At 35.2% G+C, this 14,855-nt stretch overlaps 1 protein-coding gene across 1 annotated transcript in view; it reads right to left on the bottom strand.

Annotated features, from left to right (window-relative positions):
• Window positions 1–14,855, bottom strand: part of LOC138707583 (UDP-glucosyltransferase 2-like) — a 54,860-nt gene that overhangs the window by 9,116 nt on the left and 30,889 nt on the right. The window lies entirely within an intron of this gene.

A 14,855-nucleotide genomic window follows, 5' to 3' on the forward strand; every position in this document is an offset into this window, starting at 1 on the left:
CATTTCACTGTTCAAATACTTTGCACTGCCACTATAAACTATAAAGCTTCACTGACAGGAACACGTTTCACTTACACAACACACTTCACTGACACAACATAATTCTTCACTGATACAACACTTCAATAACAAAATATCATTTACACCCTTTAAATACTGTGTATAATTACCGTCTATTAGTAAAGTCCTTAAGCCTATTTTTAAATACATTTTTAGTTGTTGGTAAAGCCTTTAGTAAGTCTGCAGGTAAAGCATTCCAGTCCCTGATAGTACGATTGAGAAAAGAAAACTTTCCAGTGTCCGTCCTCTGTCTTCTTTCCCTCAATTTATATGAGTGGTCGTTCCTTGAAGAGTAATTTGACGGCTGCAACCTATTTTTTATTTCTCTCCAGGCAGGCTCACCTCTGTATGTTTTGAACAGTGCGCATAATCGAATTCGCGTTCTCCTGTCCGTGAGTGTGTCCCATTTTAATGGTGAATTTTTCCGACAACACTTGAGAGCCCGTTTTTTTAATCTTTTCCAGTGTCTTAATATGTTCTAATCTGTAAGGATCCCAACATGCAGCACCATATTCCATTACTGGACGTACTATTGATTTATATGCAATCTCTTTGGATTTATCAGAGCCTTTTCTTAGTACCCTCATCACAAATAATAATAATAATAATAATAATAATAATAATAATAATAATAATAATAATAATAAAAAGTACCTTCGGTAAAGGATCAGGCTTCTCTTTAATATGCATTCCACCAATTGGTATTATATTAGGGGTCAACGGTCTGGCGTCTTCCAGTCCGAATATAGTGTTTGCAAGAAATAAGCTGAAATTTCTCTGAATCTCCACGAAAGACGGCATGTCCAGCTTGATGAATTCTTTCGCCATGGCTTGCATGTTGGGCATATGTCCATACTGATATTTATAAAGATAATAGTAATGGATGAAGGTATTGTAGATCTTTTGTTTGAATGTCATGCTACTACTGTAAGGTAGGATAGAAACAGGCATGTAGGAAGGGTTGTCTGGGGCCCCCAGGGCTGCAGTCATCCACGGAGTAAGACCGTAGGGTGATATAGCAACCACAGGCGGCGACCCGAATTTGTGTATGAACCCATAGAAGCATTCGGCCCAACCGGCTTCGACGATAATGAGGTCAAATTGGGCACTTGATGGATAGTTGAGTAGCTTCTTCGCCCCGTCTGACTCAAATTCCTTTCGGCAAATAAAATCCATCCACTCAAACATACTGGTAATAATCGCCATGTCAGATATATCGCCAAAGCTTTCAAAATCGAAGCCATCATTGAGTGTGTCATAAATTCCTTCCAGTTTGATGTTTGTTAGATTAGGAACATTGTCCTTACCGGCATCGGGGCTTACCACTGTCACCTGAAAAAGTAAGACGAAAAAACCATTAGTAATAAGACAATTTTCCGTCTTATGCCGTGTTGTGTTATGACCGGTATGTTGCATTATGTATATATTTTATTGTCTGTGTTATGTTGATTTATGCTGTGCCGTATATAATTATTTTATTTCGAAGTATATACTTTATTTCTTTCACGTGATAAATACTAGGTAAAGTAACTTAGTATTTAACGCGTGAAAGCAATAAACTGTATAATTATATCACGAAATAAAATAATTATTTTGTAACGAAACGTGATAATGAGTTCTGAAGATAGTCCACAACAGGCTGAAACTAGTCAACAAGGTACCGTAACCTAGTATTTTAACACGTGAATGTAATAAACTATATATACTTACTTACTTACTTACTTACTTACTTACTTACTTACTTACTTACTTACTTACTTACTTACTTACTTACTTACTTACTTACTGGCTTTTAAGGAACCCGGAGGTTCATTGCCGCCCTCACATAAGCCCGCCATTGGTCCCTATCCTGAGCAAGATTAATCCATTCTCTATCATAATATCCCACCTCCCTCAAATCCATTTTAATATTATCTTCCCATCTACCTCTCGGCCTCCCTAAAGGTCTTTTTCCCTCCGGTCCCCCAACTAACACTCTATATGCATTTCTGGATTCGCCCATACGTGCTACATGTCCTGCCCATCTCAAACGTCTGGATTTTATGTTCCTAATTATGTCAGGTGAAGAATACAATGCGTGCAGCTCTGCGTTGTGTAACTTTCTCCATTCTCCTGTAACTTCATCCCTCTTAGCCCCAAATATTTTCCTAAGAACCTTATTCTCAAACACCCTTAATCTCTGTTCCTCTCTCAAAGTGAGAGTCCAAGTTTCACAACCATACAGAACAACCGGTAATATAACTGTTTTATAAATTCTAACTTTCACATTTTTGACAGAAGACTAGATGACAAAGCTTCTCAACCGAATAATAACACGCATTTCCCATATTTATTCTGCGTTTAATTTCCTCCCGAGTGCCATTTATATTTGTTACTGTTGCTCCAAGATATTTGAATTTTTTCACCTCTTCGAAAGATAAATCTCCAATTTTTATAGTTCCATTTCGTACAATATTCTGGTCACGAGACATAATCATATACTTAGTCTTTTCGGGATTGACTTCCAACCCTATCGCTTTACTTGCTTCAAGTAAAATTTCCGCGTTTTCCCTAATCGTTTGTGGATTTTCTCCTAGCATATTCACGTCATCCGCATAGACAAGAAGCTGATGTACCCCATTCAACTCCAAACCCTGTCTATTATCCTGAACTTTCCTAATGGCATATTCTAGAGCGAAGTTAAAAAGTAAAGGTGATAGTGCATCTCCCTGCTTTAGCCCGTAGTGAATTGGAAAAGCATCAGATAGAAACTGGCCTATACGGACTCTGCTGTAAGTTTCACTAAGACACATTTTAATTAATCCAACTAGTTTCTTGGGAATACCAAATTCAACAAGAATATTATATAAAACTTCTCTCTTAACCGAGTCATACGCCTTTTTGAAATCTATGAATAACTGATGTACTGTACCCTTATACTCTCATTTTTTCTCCAATATCTGTCGAATACAAAAAATCTTATCAATAGTCGATCTATTACGCCTAAAACCACACTGATGATCCCCAATAATTTCATCTACATATGGAGTTAAATAACATTATACTGCTATGGAATTTAAGTGAATATTCCTTCTTAACTCTCTATTATGTTATTAAGATTTAAAACACAAGTGCAATATTAAGAAATCAGTGTTAGTACTTTTGTTTTACAGACAATATAGATAATATTAAACAGAAAGAAGCCATATAAAAATAACGACATAAAATTTCACGTTCCGTTTGAAATTTGTGCACCACTGTTTGCTTATTCATATACACAACCCTTCCTCTTTCCATACTTAGCGCTTGCTGCCCGCGCACGACGTCAAGGTCAGAAAAATGCGCTTGCTTTGGCATCACTGGCTTAGCGGAACGTTGAGACGTAGCCATAACATTGTCTGCTACGATAGAAGAGAGAAGTCAGTTACCCATAGATTTATCTGAGAGAATCTGTAGTGGCATGCCATGACATGCCGATATGCAGTTAATAAAGAAATTCTATTAGACGTGTTATCGTAGAGAGCTACCACCCACCCAATAGGCTTACTGGTATTGATTACCACGGAATGAAATTTTTTTTTTCCCCCGAGTTCCGAATATTAATGGCTGTGTCCCATAATTTCCTGTATAATACTCCCATGAATACTACAATAAAGTAACAGAAAAAATAAGGAATTATGAAACAGAACTGTACACATAAAAATGTTTCAGTCGTTCTTATTTTGCAAGAGAATAGCGTCAGAAACGTGATTAATTCTTGAAAATAGGATTGAATTCAGCTTCGGTAGTTAAACAAATTTCAACTACATTCATTCATTTTGGAAAGGATTATTATCTTTCTTTTTTTTTTCTTCGTCTGTTTTACCTCACTCTTTGATAATGACTTGAAACAAAACCAATGCGACATGAGTCATTCTCGGGTTTCGCACCAATTCCTGTGTATGGCAAATATCACTATTATGTTTCATATTTACTATATAAATTAAATTTTAAAATAATCAGCAGAACAGAGAGAACAATTGGGACAACATTTTAATTATGCTTCAAAGTATTATACGAGTATATATATACATATCTATATAATTTGAGTTGGTAATGGAAATTACGGGAAAACGGCTGAACGGATTTTAATAAATGGCCCCTCATTTTGAACCTTGGAACCCAAAGTTTTTCGGAAAAATAGTAGTTTTCAGTGAAATATCAATTTTCCTATATAATTTTCCTATTTTCCAAAATCCATCTGTCGTCAGTTTTGAGAACTAGCTAATTGTATTCTGGAGAAGCGAAGCGAGCATCAAGTCGGCCGTGTTGCATTTCAGAATGAAACAAAACACACACCACAGTAAACAATATTACACGAAGGCCATGATCTGCAAGAATGCTGACATATTTAGAGCCCAAATTAAATTGGTTATTAAAAACTTAACTTACTAAAAATAATTTGCAGGTTCGATTCTGTGGTGTGTAATTTTCTGGGTACAGCTGTGTATTGGATATTAAAAACTACAAAACTTAAGATGGTTTGATGACATTATTACCATTAGAAATGAAATATTATTGTAGTTAATGCCGTGATGTGACTATTTTTCATTAATTACACATATTAATGCTATAGGCTATTCATGATATGAAAGTGAAACGTTTTGGGGTTATATAAGTAGATATAGAGAATAACTTAAATTAGATTTTGATTTCTATATTTTACTGAGTGGCGGCTATATAGTATATGTTACTGAAAGCTATAAAACTTACGTAAGATAATAATATTATTAAAAATCAAATATTTTTATAGTTATTAATCAAGTGGGGTTGGGTCTTTTTCATATATTTAATGGCGGTGTGGTGTAGATATTTATATGCGTGGTTCTCTTCAGTATTGGCTGGAGAGAGAGTATCTTTCATTATTATGGAAGCAAATAACTTTCAGAATGTCTGGCATTCTTCATTGAAAATAAATCTGAAAAATGTTTATTTGAACGTCTAATGAACTTAGTTTGCAGCATTTGCTGCACAAGCCACTAGTATATTATATTTCCGTAAGCTAATTGAAGTGTTGTGGCTGAATGGGCGACCAATACCGAAGATTCTGTTTGTTCACATATACGAATGCGCGTCGAGGAAAAGTGTCGCGAAATCACCGCCGAACGCTTCACCGCGTTATGAATAACATGAAGTTCCACATTCAAACATATTCGGAAACCAGAGGGGTCATATTGAACATATTTTATGATTTAGCCTATGATGTGGGACTTGTCGGATACTCTGTAGTTACAGACAGTTACATTACAATACAAGACACTCTTTGCAAATCTGTCTTCCTCCGACGAGTTTAGCGCTGGGACCTGAGGTATTCTTGCCATCGGTGCGGGGGGTTTGCAGGTAGATTCTTTTGTTGCTACAGCCAAGCCGAGCCGAGCGGAGTGGGAAGTATTAATCGTCCAAAAATATGCAGTCTTCAGTCTTCTCCCTGATGTTAACTATGTCAATATTAAATGATTTACTCATTAAATATTTCACAGTTAAAAGTCATTTTTAAGGAAACATGCTGTGGAAATTTTTTGGTTTTATTCTATTGGAATTTTAGAATATGTGTGATTGGTATCGTGAAAAACAGATTCCTATAATGTAATGGGAAAATCATTTTTGTTGGTGATATCTTAAAATACGAAATCAAATAGTTATACTTCTCAAGTGAATTCAGGAGTACAGTATATTTAAATTGATTACTTTACAAATTTAATTCAATTTCTACCAATCACTAAATTTTATAGTATGATTCTTCTTTTCATGTATATTATTGTAGTTGTATTATGATTTTTCTTTTTATTTATTTTATTGTATGTGTATTTCTGGTGGTGTATTGACCTTAACTTCGCCAAAATAAATAATAAATAAGTAGTAAATAAATGAATAATAAATAAATAATAAATAAAAGATTTTTATTTATTTTTTTATTTTATTGGGTTATTTTACGACGCTTTATCAACATCTAGGTTATTTAGCTCTGAATGATATGAAGGTGATAATGCCGGTGAAATGAGTCCGGGGTCCAGCACCGAAAGTTACCCAGCATTTGCTCGTATTGGGTTGAGGGAAAACCCCGGAAAAAACCTCAACCAGGTAACTTGCTCCAACCGGGATTCGAACCCGGGCCACCTGGTTTCGCAGCCAGACGCGCTGACCGTTACTCCACAGGTGTGGACTAAATAAATGAATAAATAAAATAAATAAATAAATACATAAAATAAATAAATGAATAAATAAAATAAATAAATAAAATAAATAAATAAAATAAATAAATAAATGAATAAATAAAATAAATAAATAAATGAATAAATAAAATAAATAAATAAATAAAATTTTCTACAATACTTTCCTTCTCTGAACACGTAAGTACGAATGGTTGTATCTCTATCTCGCCAAAAATACGTTAGAAAACTAATAGGCATACTGCTCTCGTAAATTGGGCGAATATTTTCAGTATGATTGTACAGTAGAACCTCTATTATCCGTGGTAATGAAGGGGGTTGACGGAACGATTAATCGAAAAAATCGGATAATCCGTACCACAAAATATTTTCGTAAATTAAGTGAATAACACTTGAATTTTCGTCATTTCCTCCGCGGTCTTGTGTTTAACACGCTTGGTAGTGAGTCAGAAGTTCATTAATTTAAATTCGGTTGTCAACGACGTAGTTTTAAGGGTTATGAAAACTCCTTGTAATGGCTGTCAGCGGAGAAATATAAATAGTAGAGGTCTCATGTTGTAGATTTACATACTGTATACACATTATGTTTTATTTTTATTCAATTGCTCACAGTTGTAACATCAATCTCATATTCTGATGCGAGATGACCCATAGTTTCTCTTTCCACAAACCACTTAATTATTTGCATTTTGTTCGATACTTAGCACAACACGTTTCTTTTGACATTCATGGAATACATTTTATATAGAAACTGTAGAGTACGGCAACTCTAACAGTAGACCAAACTGTGTAAGTGTAAATGCTTGCAATAACACACTCTAAGAAAAAACGTAGGTCTATACTAATATAACATACAATAGAATCTACTTCATATGTTTCTGTAACAAAAAAATAAATAAATAAATAAATAAATAAATAAATAAATAAATAAATAAATAAATAAAAAGGCGCGAGAGAAAGACAGTCGGATAATCCAACAATCGGTTAATAGGGTGACGGATAATCGGGGTTCTACTGTACTTCCTTCCAGACTGCCGCTGTCACTGTTCCCTCCCACTCCAGTACCACCACAGTCTAGTATATACAGTCGCGAAGCTTGGGGTGATTTTTTGCATTTCTCGCGGTAGTTGCTAGCCGCTTGGAGCGCTGTGTGTACTAGGAACAATAGACTGTGTCACTGCTATCGTGATCTAATACAGGCCATAAGGCAGACCATGTGACTCGCTTAACCCGATCACGAAGGGCGGCGTTTCAACCATATAAATTAATTGGAATGCATAAAAATTAACATATATTTCTCTAAAATGTAGTGTAATTGCATTAATAAAATTTAAAACAATAATTAGGAGACACTTCAGACATAATTCCATGCGAGTTAAGGTATAATATTATTTTTGGTGTGAAAATTACATTGTTCGTATGTGTAATAGACCTACCTGCCTTTATTTCGATTAAATATTGCGAAATTATTGTACATTCGTTTATGCACGATTCAATAATTTTCAGTTGCACCGCACGAATATTTAGCTATGTTGAAATTATAGGTTATGTTTACTGTCCCAGTTGCCCCTTTCTGTCTAATTTTAGTGGTATCCAATGCCCTGCCATTCATATGGAAATATTATAGGTTATGTTTACTATATCTTATATTCCTAAATTCGCAATTATACATTATAATTAAGCATAATGTTATGTATGATACTCCGCACATTCAATTTGTCTGTATTTTAATACTACATTTGAGTATTGAATTATTGTATTTATCTACTACCTAAGAGAAAAAGTAACAATCGTACGTACACTAATTTCATAAGAGTGGTATGATAAATTTTCTGTCTTTATCAAGGAAGGTAGATGTGCTATATTCAAATTACAATATAAATTCTTTTTTATTAAACCTCAAAATAACTCCCATTCTAAACTTAAAATGTTGATGCGAAAAGATTATGTTAACATGTAAAATTCTCTTCACATTAAAATAACACAGTTTTGTAATTATTTCTGCAACATATTATGCAACAAGAAGTAAAGGGAAGTTATGGACACATTACACTAAATAAAACTTAGCTATGATACGCAATAGAGTTATAATATAATAATTCACTGAGCTCCATACACTGAAATAGAAAACCCGAACATATATTATGGCCTGGTCTAGATCGAAAAAGCATTGACTGTGCCGTATTTCGCATTGTTGTGAAAAGTTGTGTAAACTGTGAAATGTTCGTTATCGGTTCTAATAACTGTAAATGGCTGAAATACAATAATTTGAGTAATAATATGGGACAAGGAGACGTTTGTTGCACTATAAATTCTAAGAAAAAGAGGTCAGAGTTATCCTTCCGAAAGATCCAGGAAGGTGAGTTTATAAAATATAATATATACTTTATGAAAATAATATATAAAACTTATGTATTTCGTATTTCAATAGTGGAAGGAAGGTGTTAATTTTTCAAAAGAATACGATATCAAAAGTACAATACATTTTATCGTCTGCTAGGGAAAGAGTCTGTGATGAGGCGATAGAGGCGATACTGGTAGCTAGCAACTATCTATGGATGCGTATTTCAACTGTTTATGTTTGCATATTTAGTAAGTATTGAGCTTCGCAACTGTATAAACTAAACTGTGGAACCACGCTAGACTAGTCGGAACCGCATTCCTCTCAGCATTAAACACCTGAGAGGATGACAAATGTTTTTTTATATTACCTGGTGACCTCTGTTGGCAAGGGCTATAATTAGGGGTCTATTGAATATATAATGACTCGGCGAAGCTGCATTTAACAGACTTAATATCCTTGCACTCTCTGCTCCCTGCAAGCCTGTACTCATAAACTGTAGTGTAGCGAGAAGCAGCACTTCTGTCCACATCGTTCCTTTTTCTCTCCCTGAAGCAAAATCCTGTCCTGCAAAACACAAGTTCATTATTTTAGCCCAGATACAGACACGCTTTACTCGCACTAGCTTGTTTTTGGCCCGCCGGCAAGAGTCCAGCCCAATCGCCTAAGGCGCTTGCCTGCCGAACCAAAGTTGCGCTAGGGCGTGGGATCGTTTCCCGCTAGAGCTCATTATCTGGTTTGTTTTTTTCCGAGGATTTTCCCAGCTATAAGGCGAATGTCAGGTAACCTATAGAGGATCCTCCACCTCATCTCGCCAAATACCATCTCGATATCACCAATTCCATCGAAGTTAAAATATAACCTAGTAGCTGATACAGCGTCGTTAAATAACCAACTAAAAAGAGTAGATGAAGAGTCCACAGTTCGACTCGAGAACGCAAGCTTCCTCCATCATTGTCGTTCATTGTACAATTTTGTGACACGAAGTATTTCAAAATTCGAGGATAAAATGTAATACATTGCTGCTCATAAATTAACATTTACGTTTCTTTAGCAAAGCATATTTCTTCTGTGTGATGATCTTAATGCTCTTTTGAGTTAAGCCATTTCTAAACTACAGTAAAACCCCTCTTAACCGAACTTCGGTTAACCGAAATCAGGCTTATCCGAAACAACGTCGCAAAAAAAAACAGTCAATGTTTTGTTTATCCCTATAATATTTTGTTCATCCCCTATAGCAGGCATGTCAATTGATGCCCACAGGAGCAAGCGCGCGCTTTAGAGCCCAGGAGAGCCTTTGCGCTTTACAGCGGAAAGGAAAGAGACAGACGAAAGAGGTGGTATATGCCGCTTGGTCGAGCTATATTCAGGGATGGCCAGCACTGATTCAATAGATAATTTTTTTTTATTTTAGTAGGTTATTTTACGACGCTTTATCAACAGCTCAGGTTATTTAGCGTCTGAATGATATGAAGGTGATAATGCCGGTGAAATGAGTCCGGGGTCCAACACCGAAAGTTACCCAGCATTTGCTCATATTGGGTTGAGGGAAAACCCCGGAAAAAACCTCAACCAGGTAACTTGCCTCGACCGGGAATCGAACCTGGGCCACCTTGTTTCGCGGCTAGGCATGCTAACCGTTACTCCACAGGTGTGGACGATTCAATAGATAAAGGGAAGAGAACTTATTAAAACTGTATCCATATTAATTTTTAGATTTGCCTGAGAAGTATAAGTGCATTATAAGAATGTAATTTTTAATTTTAAGGCTCATTTTTCACAAGTTTGATTTTTTTTATTCAAAAGAAACATTTTCTCAACTTTTCGTATAGAAAAGTCAAATTTTCTGGTATAGGCCTATTTATTTAGTAGCCTTACAGAATGTTTTCGTAAATCTAATATACCGTAAATACGTATTACTGAAGATAGTGTATTGAAAATTTTGAAAATATTCGCATGGAAATTGTATGTAAGGAAATGAATTAACAAAGCAACTACTGTTACATCATAAGCAAAAGATATGTGCCCATATGTTGTAAAAATGTCAGCTCTATAGCTTCAGCAGATTTCGAGAAAATAATTTAATATTCTGATGATAAGAAGTTGCTCACAAATATCACCTTAAAAGCGTAATGCGATAAGAGTTTTGTTATGTAATATTAATACACTTAAAACAGATACAGTAGGCCTACCTAGGTAACTTTGCTTTGCACTGTAATATTGTTTTGATTAGTTTATTGATTACTTTTGTAAGGCTAAAGATACCATCAATATAAATTCCAACTTATTATGTCATACTCAATCTCTTTTTTTGGAATATCACTTTCTTTATGAATGATGTGTTTCATCCACTTAATACAGTATAATATTATACTACTATGGAATTTAAGTGAATATTCCTTCTTAACTCTCTATTATGTTATTAAGATTTAAAACACAAGTGCAATATTAAGAAATCAGTGTTAGTACTTTTGTTTTACAGACAATATAGATAATATTAAACAGAAAGAAGCCATATAAAAATAACAACATAAAATTTCACGTTCCGTTTGAAGTGTTTGCACCACTGTTTTCTTGATCCAACAGGCTGCTTATTCATATACACAACCCTTCCTCTTTCCATACTTAGCGCTTCCTGCCCGCGCACGACATCAAGGTCAGAAAAATGCGCTTGCTTTGACATCACTGTTTTATACGGTACCAGTTAAAATAATAATAATAACAACATTTCTCATGAAAATACAAGCTTAGGTTTTAAGTCTGAAACACCGTAAATTATTTTCAGACAGTTCTTACCTTAAAAAGTCAGTAGGCCTATATTTCGTTTTCCAATTGTTTCCCTGCTTACAAAACAAATCCTAATCCGAGATAACAGACTGTCGCATTTATCACGCAACCACTCTTTAAGAGTTCAGACACGCTACTAGCAGCCGTCTTATCGAATTTAAAATGCAGTCATTACGGAGAACAAGGATCTTTTTATTCCTGTGACCTTGGCACAATGCCTGCACTCTCACCGAATTAAGACCAATCATATCTATACACACAGGAATGACAGTGCTAAAATAATCACATGCTAGAGTGAGATAGCCTAATTTATTTACACTATATTTGACGTTTGAACGTCACTGTATACTCGTATCATGTGCAGATTAGAAACACCCAACTTTCCTACAATAAATATAGTCATATCGGTAGTTTCATATTATGGAATATTATCGTTTGAAGGTATAAGAGCATTGGTGAAGCGGAGTGTCGACAGCCTGATAATTGGACGGAGTTACGCAATAATAGACCAAGCGCCAAAAACCTATTTCGAGATATTGGCCATTGAAATAAATCTGTTTTTTTATAAAACATTTTATTCTAGAAGTATTATAACATTCACACTATTACAAAAAATAGCACAAATAATACCAAAAAAATAGTTCACACATGTGGAGTAACGGTCAGCGCGTCTGGCCGCGAAACCAGGTGGCCCGGGTTCGAATCCCGGTTGGGACAAGTTACCTGGTTGAGGTTTTTTCCGGGGGTTTCCCTCAACCCAATACGAGCAAATGCTGGGTAACTTTCGGTGCTGGACCCCGGACTCATTTCACCGGCATTATCACCTTCATTTCATTCAGACGCTAAATAACCTAGATGTTGATACAGCGTCGTAAAATAACCCAATAAAATGAAATAAATACCAAAAAAGGCTAACCGATTTTAATAAGAGACCAGCAGTTGAATTAATATTTCAAAGCAAAATAAATAAATGAATTTTATGCAATAAACGATTTTTTTGCTTATATTAGCCTGCCATCAACAGATTTGTGCAAATATCTCTTTTTTTTTTTATTTTCGGTTGGTCTATTATTGCGAAACTCCGTCCAATTATAGCTTCTTTGCGCAACGTTCTCAATATTGTGCCTAGGTTTCGGACATTGTCGCAACTTTTCTACATTTAATATAGGCCTATCGTTAGTTTCATGTCATTGAGTATATCGTTTCAAGGCATGCGAGCTTCGGTCATGCAGATAGTCGACTGCCTGAAAATTATTGCTTATTTGCACAACCTTCACAATTGTATCTAAGTGCCTAATAGTAGAGCTTATGGTAAGTATATTTAAAATGAATATACGTCGACCTTACGTCCTAAGTGGGTGGAACCCCATCTAGATAAATATTGGACAAAAACACGTCAAACTAAAAAAAAATTATTTTCATAATATAAAAATATATAAAACGCTGTGCGATATCACAGAATCGTTTAAACTTTATGACGTAAATCACCACATCTACTATGTAACGTAAGATTGGTATCTGTGAAAACAGTGCTGTCTAGTTTATTTAGGTATGCTCTAATATCATTCACTGCCGTAAGCTCATCAATTCTTCTATTTGTTATTTCTGATTCCTTCTGCCCGCTTGATGAGTTACTTTTCTTATCAGTCCTCTCTACGCTTCTAGACTTCCTGTTTCGTGATGCACTTCTGTTTACGTGTGGTGTCGATGATGCTCTATTTCCACAAGTCTCTATTTCGTTATTTCTGTTGTTGCAGCAACTTAATAAATCCTCAGTGAATTGATTATTTAAGGCCTCTACGTTAACTATGTTTCCGTTTATCTTCATTTTATCTTTTACTAAAGTTGCCCTCAATCCTTTACCTCGAGCTTCTTTTAATATTGGAATTAGTTTCTTTCTTTTCTCTCTAATTTCTTTTGCAAAGTCATTTTCTATGAATATATTTGTGCCTTTGAGTTGACGCGTATTGGCAATGATGTGCTCTTTGATAAAGTAACTGTTCAATTTCACAATAATTGGTCTTTTTTTCCGTTACCGACTCTATACGCGTTATTAATCGCACTTATGTCCAAGTTTAGACTGAAATACTTAGTTAATAATTCTAACACTACGAAACCAGTATCAATTCCTTTTTCATGATTGCGCTCTTCAACACCATAAATTACAATGTTATTAATTCTACTGTCATTTTCCCATTTTTTAACTATCGATTTTAACACCACCTGCTCTTGGATAACCTCCTTTAACTTCTTTTCCACTTCAGTGTATCTGTTTACTAATGTATCTATATCACTTGCTACTTTGTTTAGTAGAAAACTTACCTTTAGTCTGTCTTCTCTCGTTTCTTTCATATAGTTTATCCATTCTCTTTGAAACACTTCATCACTGTAGACTCTTCCTTCTGTATCTCCAGGACCAGGGTTTAACTCCACATTTCCAATAATCAGTAGAACTGATAAAACAGCTGCGGCCACAAATATGTTGATGCTCTCAGACACTATTGCATTTTCACCTTTTGAACATCTGCAACACTGCCCTGCATTGAAGCACCCGATTCGCGCCCTGTAAGAATTTAGGTCGTCGCCCATACCTTCTTCACACGCTAACCTACTTGTATATGCTGCTTACTACACAACCGTTCTCTACGACTGCACTTTGTGAACTGTAAGATTGGTATCACAGTCTACTATATACAGTCACGAAGCTTGAGTTTTGAGGGTGCTAGAAACAATAGACTGTGACGGTACCATTTTGCATTGCCTGTAATGAGGCGACATTAGCGATCCTAGTGGTGAGCAACTATCTAATGTTTGCATATTTACTACATATTGAGCTTCGCGACTGTATATAGTAGACTGTGATTGGTATTCCATTCAGGTTTCACTCTTCCATTATGAATTAAGCACACCTTACATCTATACAGCTTTTATAAGTTGAGAATAATTTCTCCGCACAAAGACGGAATCTTTTTACACTCTACGCCGAATATTGGTAGATTAATTTTGCCATGATGCAATAATATTGTAGGTAGATGTGTCATTTATATATTTTATGTGGTCTCCTATAACGGAATGAATTGTCACTACTGTTATCAAAAAGAGGGGGAACATTCTTTTGAATGTCGGCCAATTGGTCACAGACAACTTCCACTTCCTTATACAACACTTGTCTTTCAAACGTCCGTTGAATTGATGACAAAGGCATACTCAATCTAATTTATTCAGAACCAATCAAAATACGGTATTACTGTTATAGAAGTGTCCAGGGGAGAAGCCTGATAAGTCATGTTATACACATTAAAAGATTTGACTCACCATATTCTATTGTCTTCAGTTATCATTCTTCAAATTTCTATCAACTAATAACGTGTACAATGTACAGTACAGTATTTATTCTAAACATTTTTCGTTCTCGTTGTCGTTTCCGTTCCCGAGTTTGTTGTGGACTAGCGTTAAAATATTGAGATAAGTAAAACAAT

The sequence above is a fragment of the Periplaneta americana genome, chromosome 1, assembly GCF_040183065.1.
Source record: "Periplaneta americana isolate PAMFEO1 chromosome 1, P.americana_PAMFEO1_priV1, whole genome shotgun sequence".
NCBI lineage: Eukaryota > Metazoa > Arthropoda > Insecta > Blattodea > Blattidae > Periplaneta > Periplaneta americana.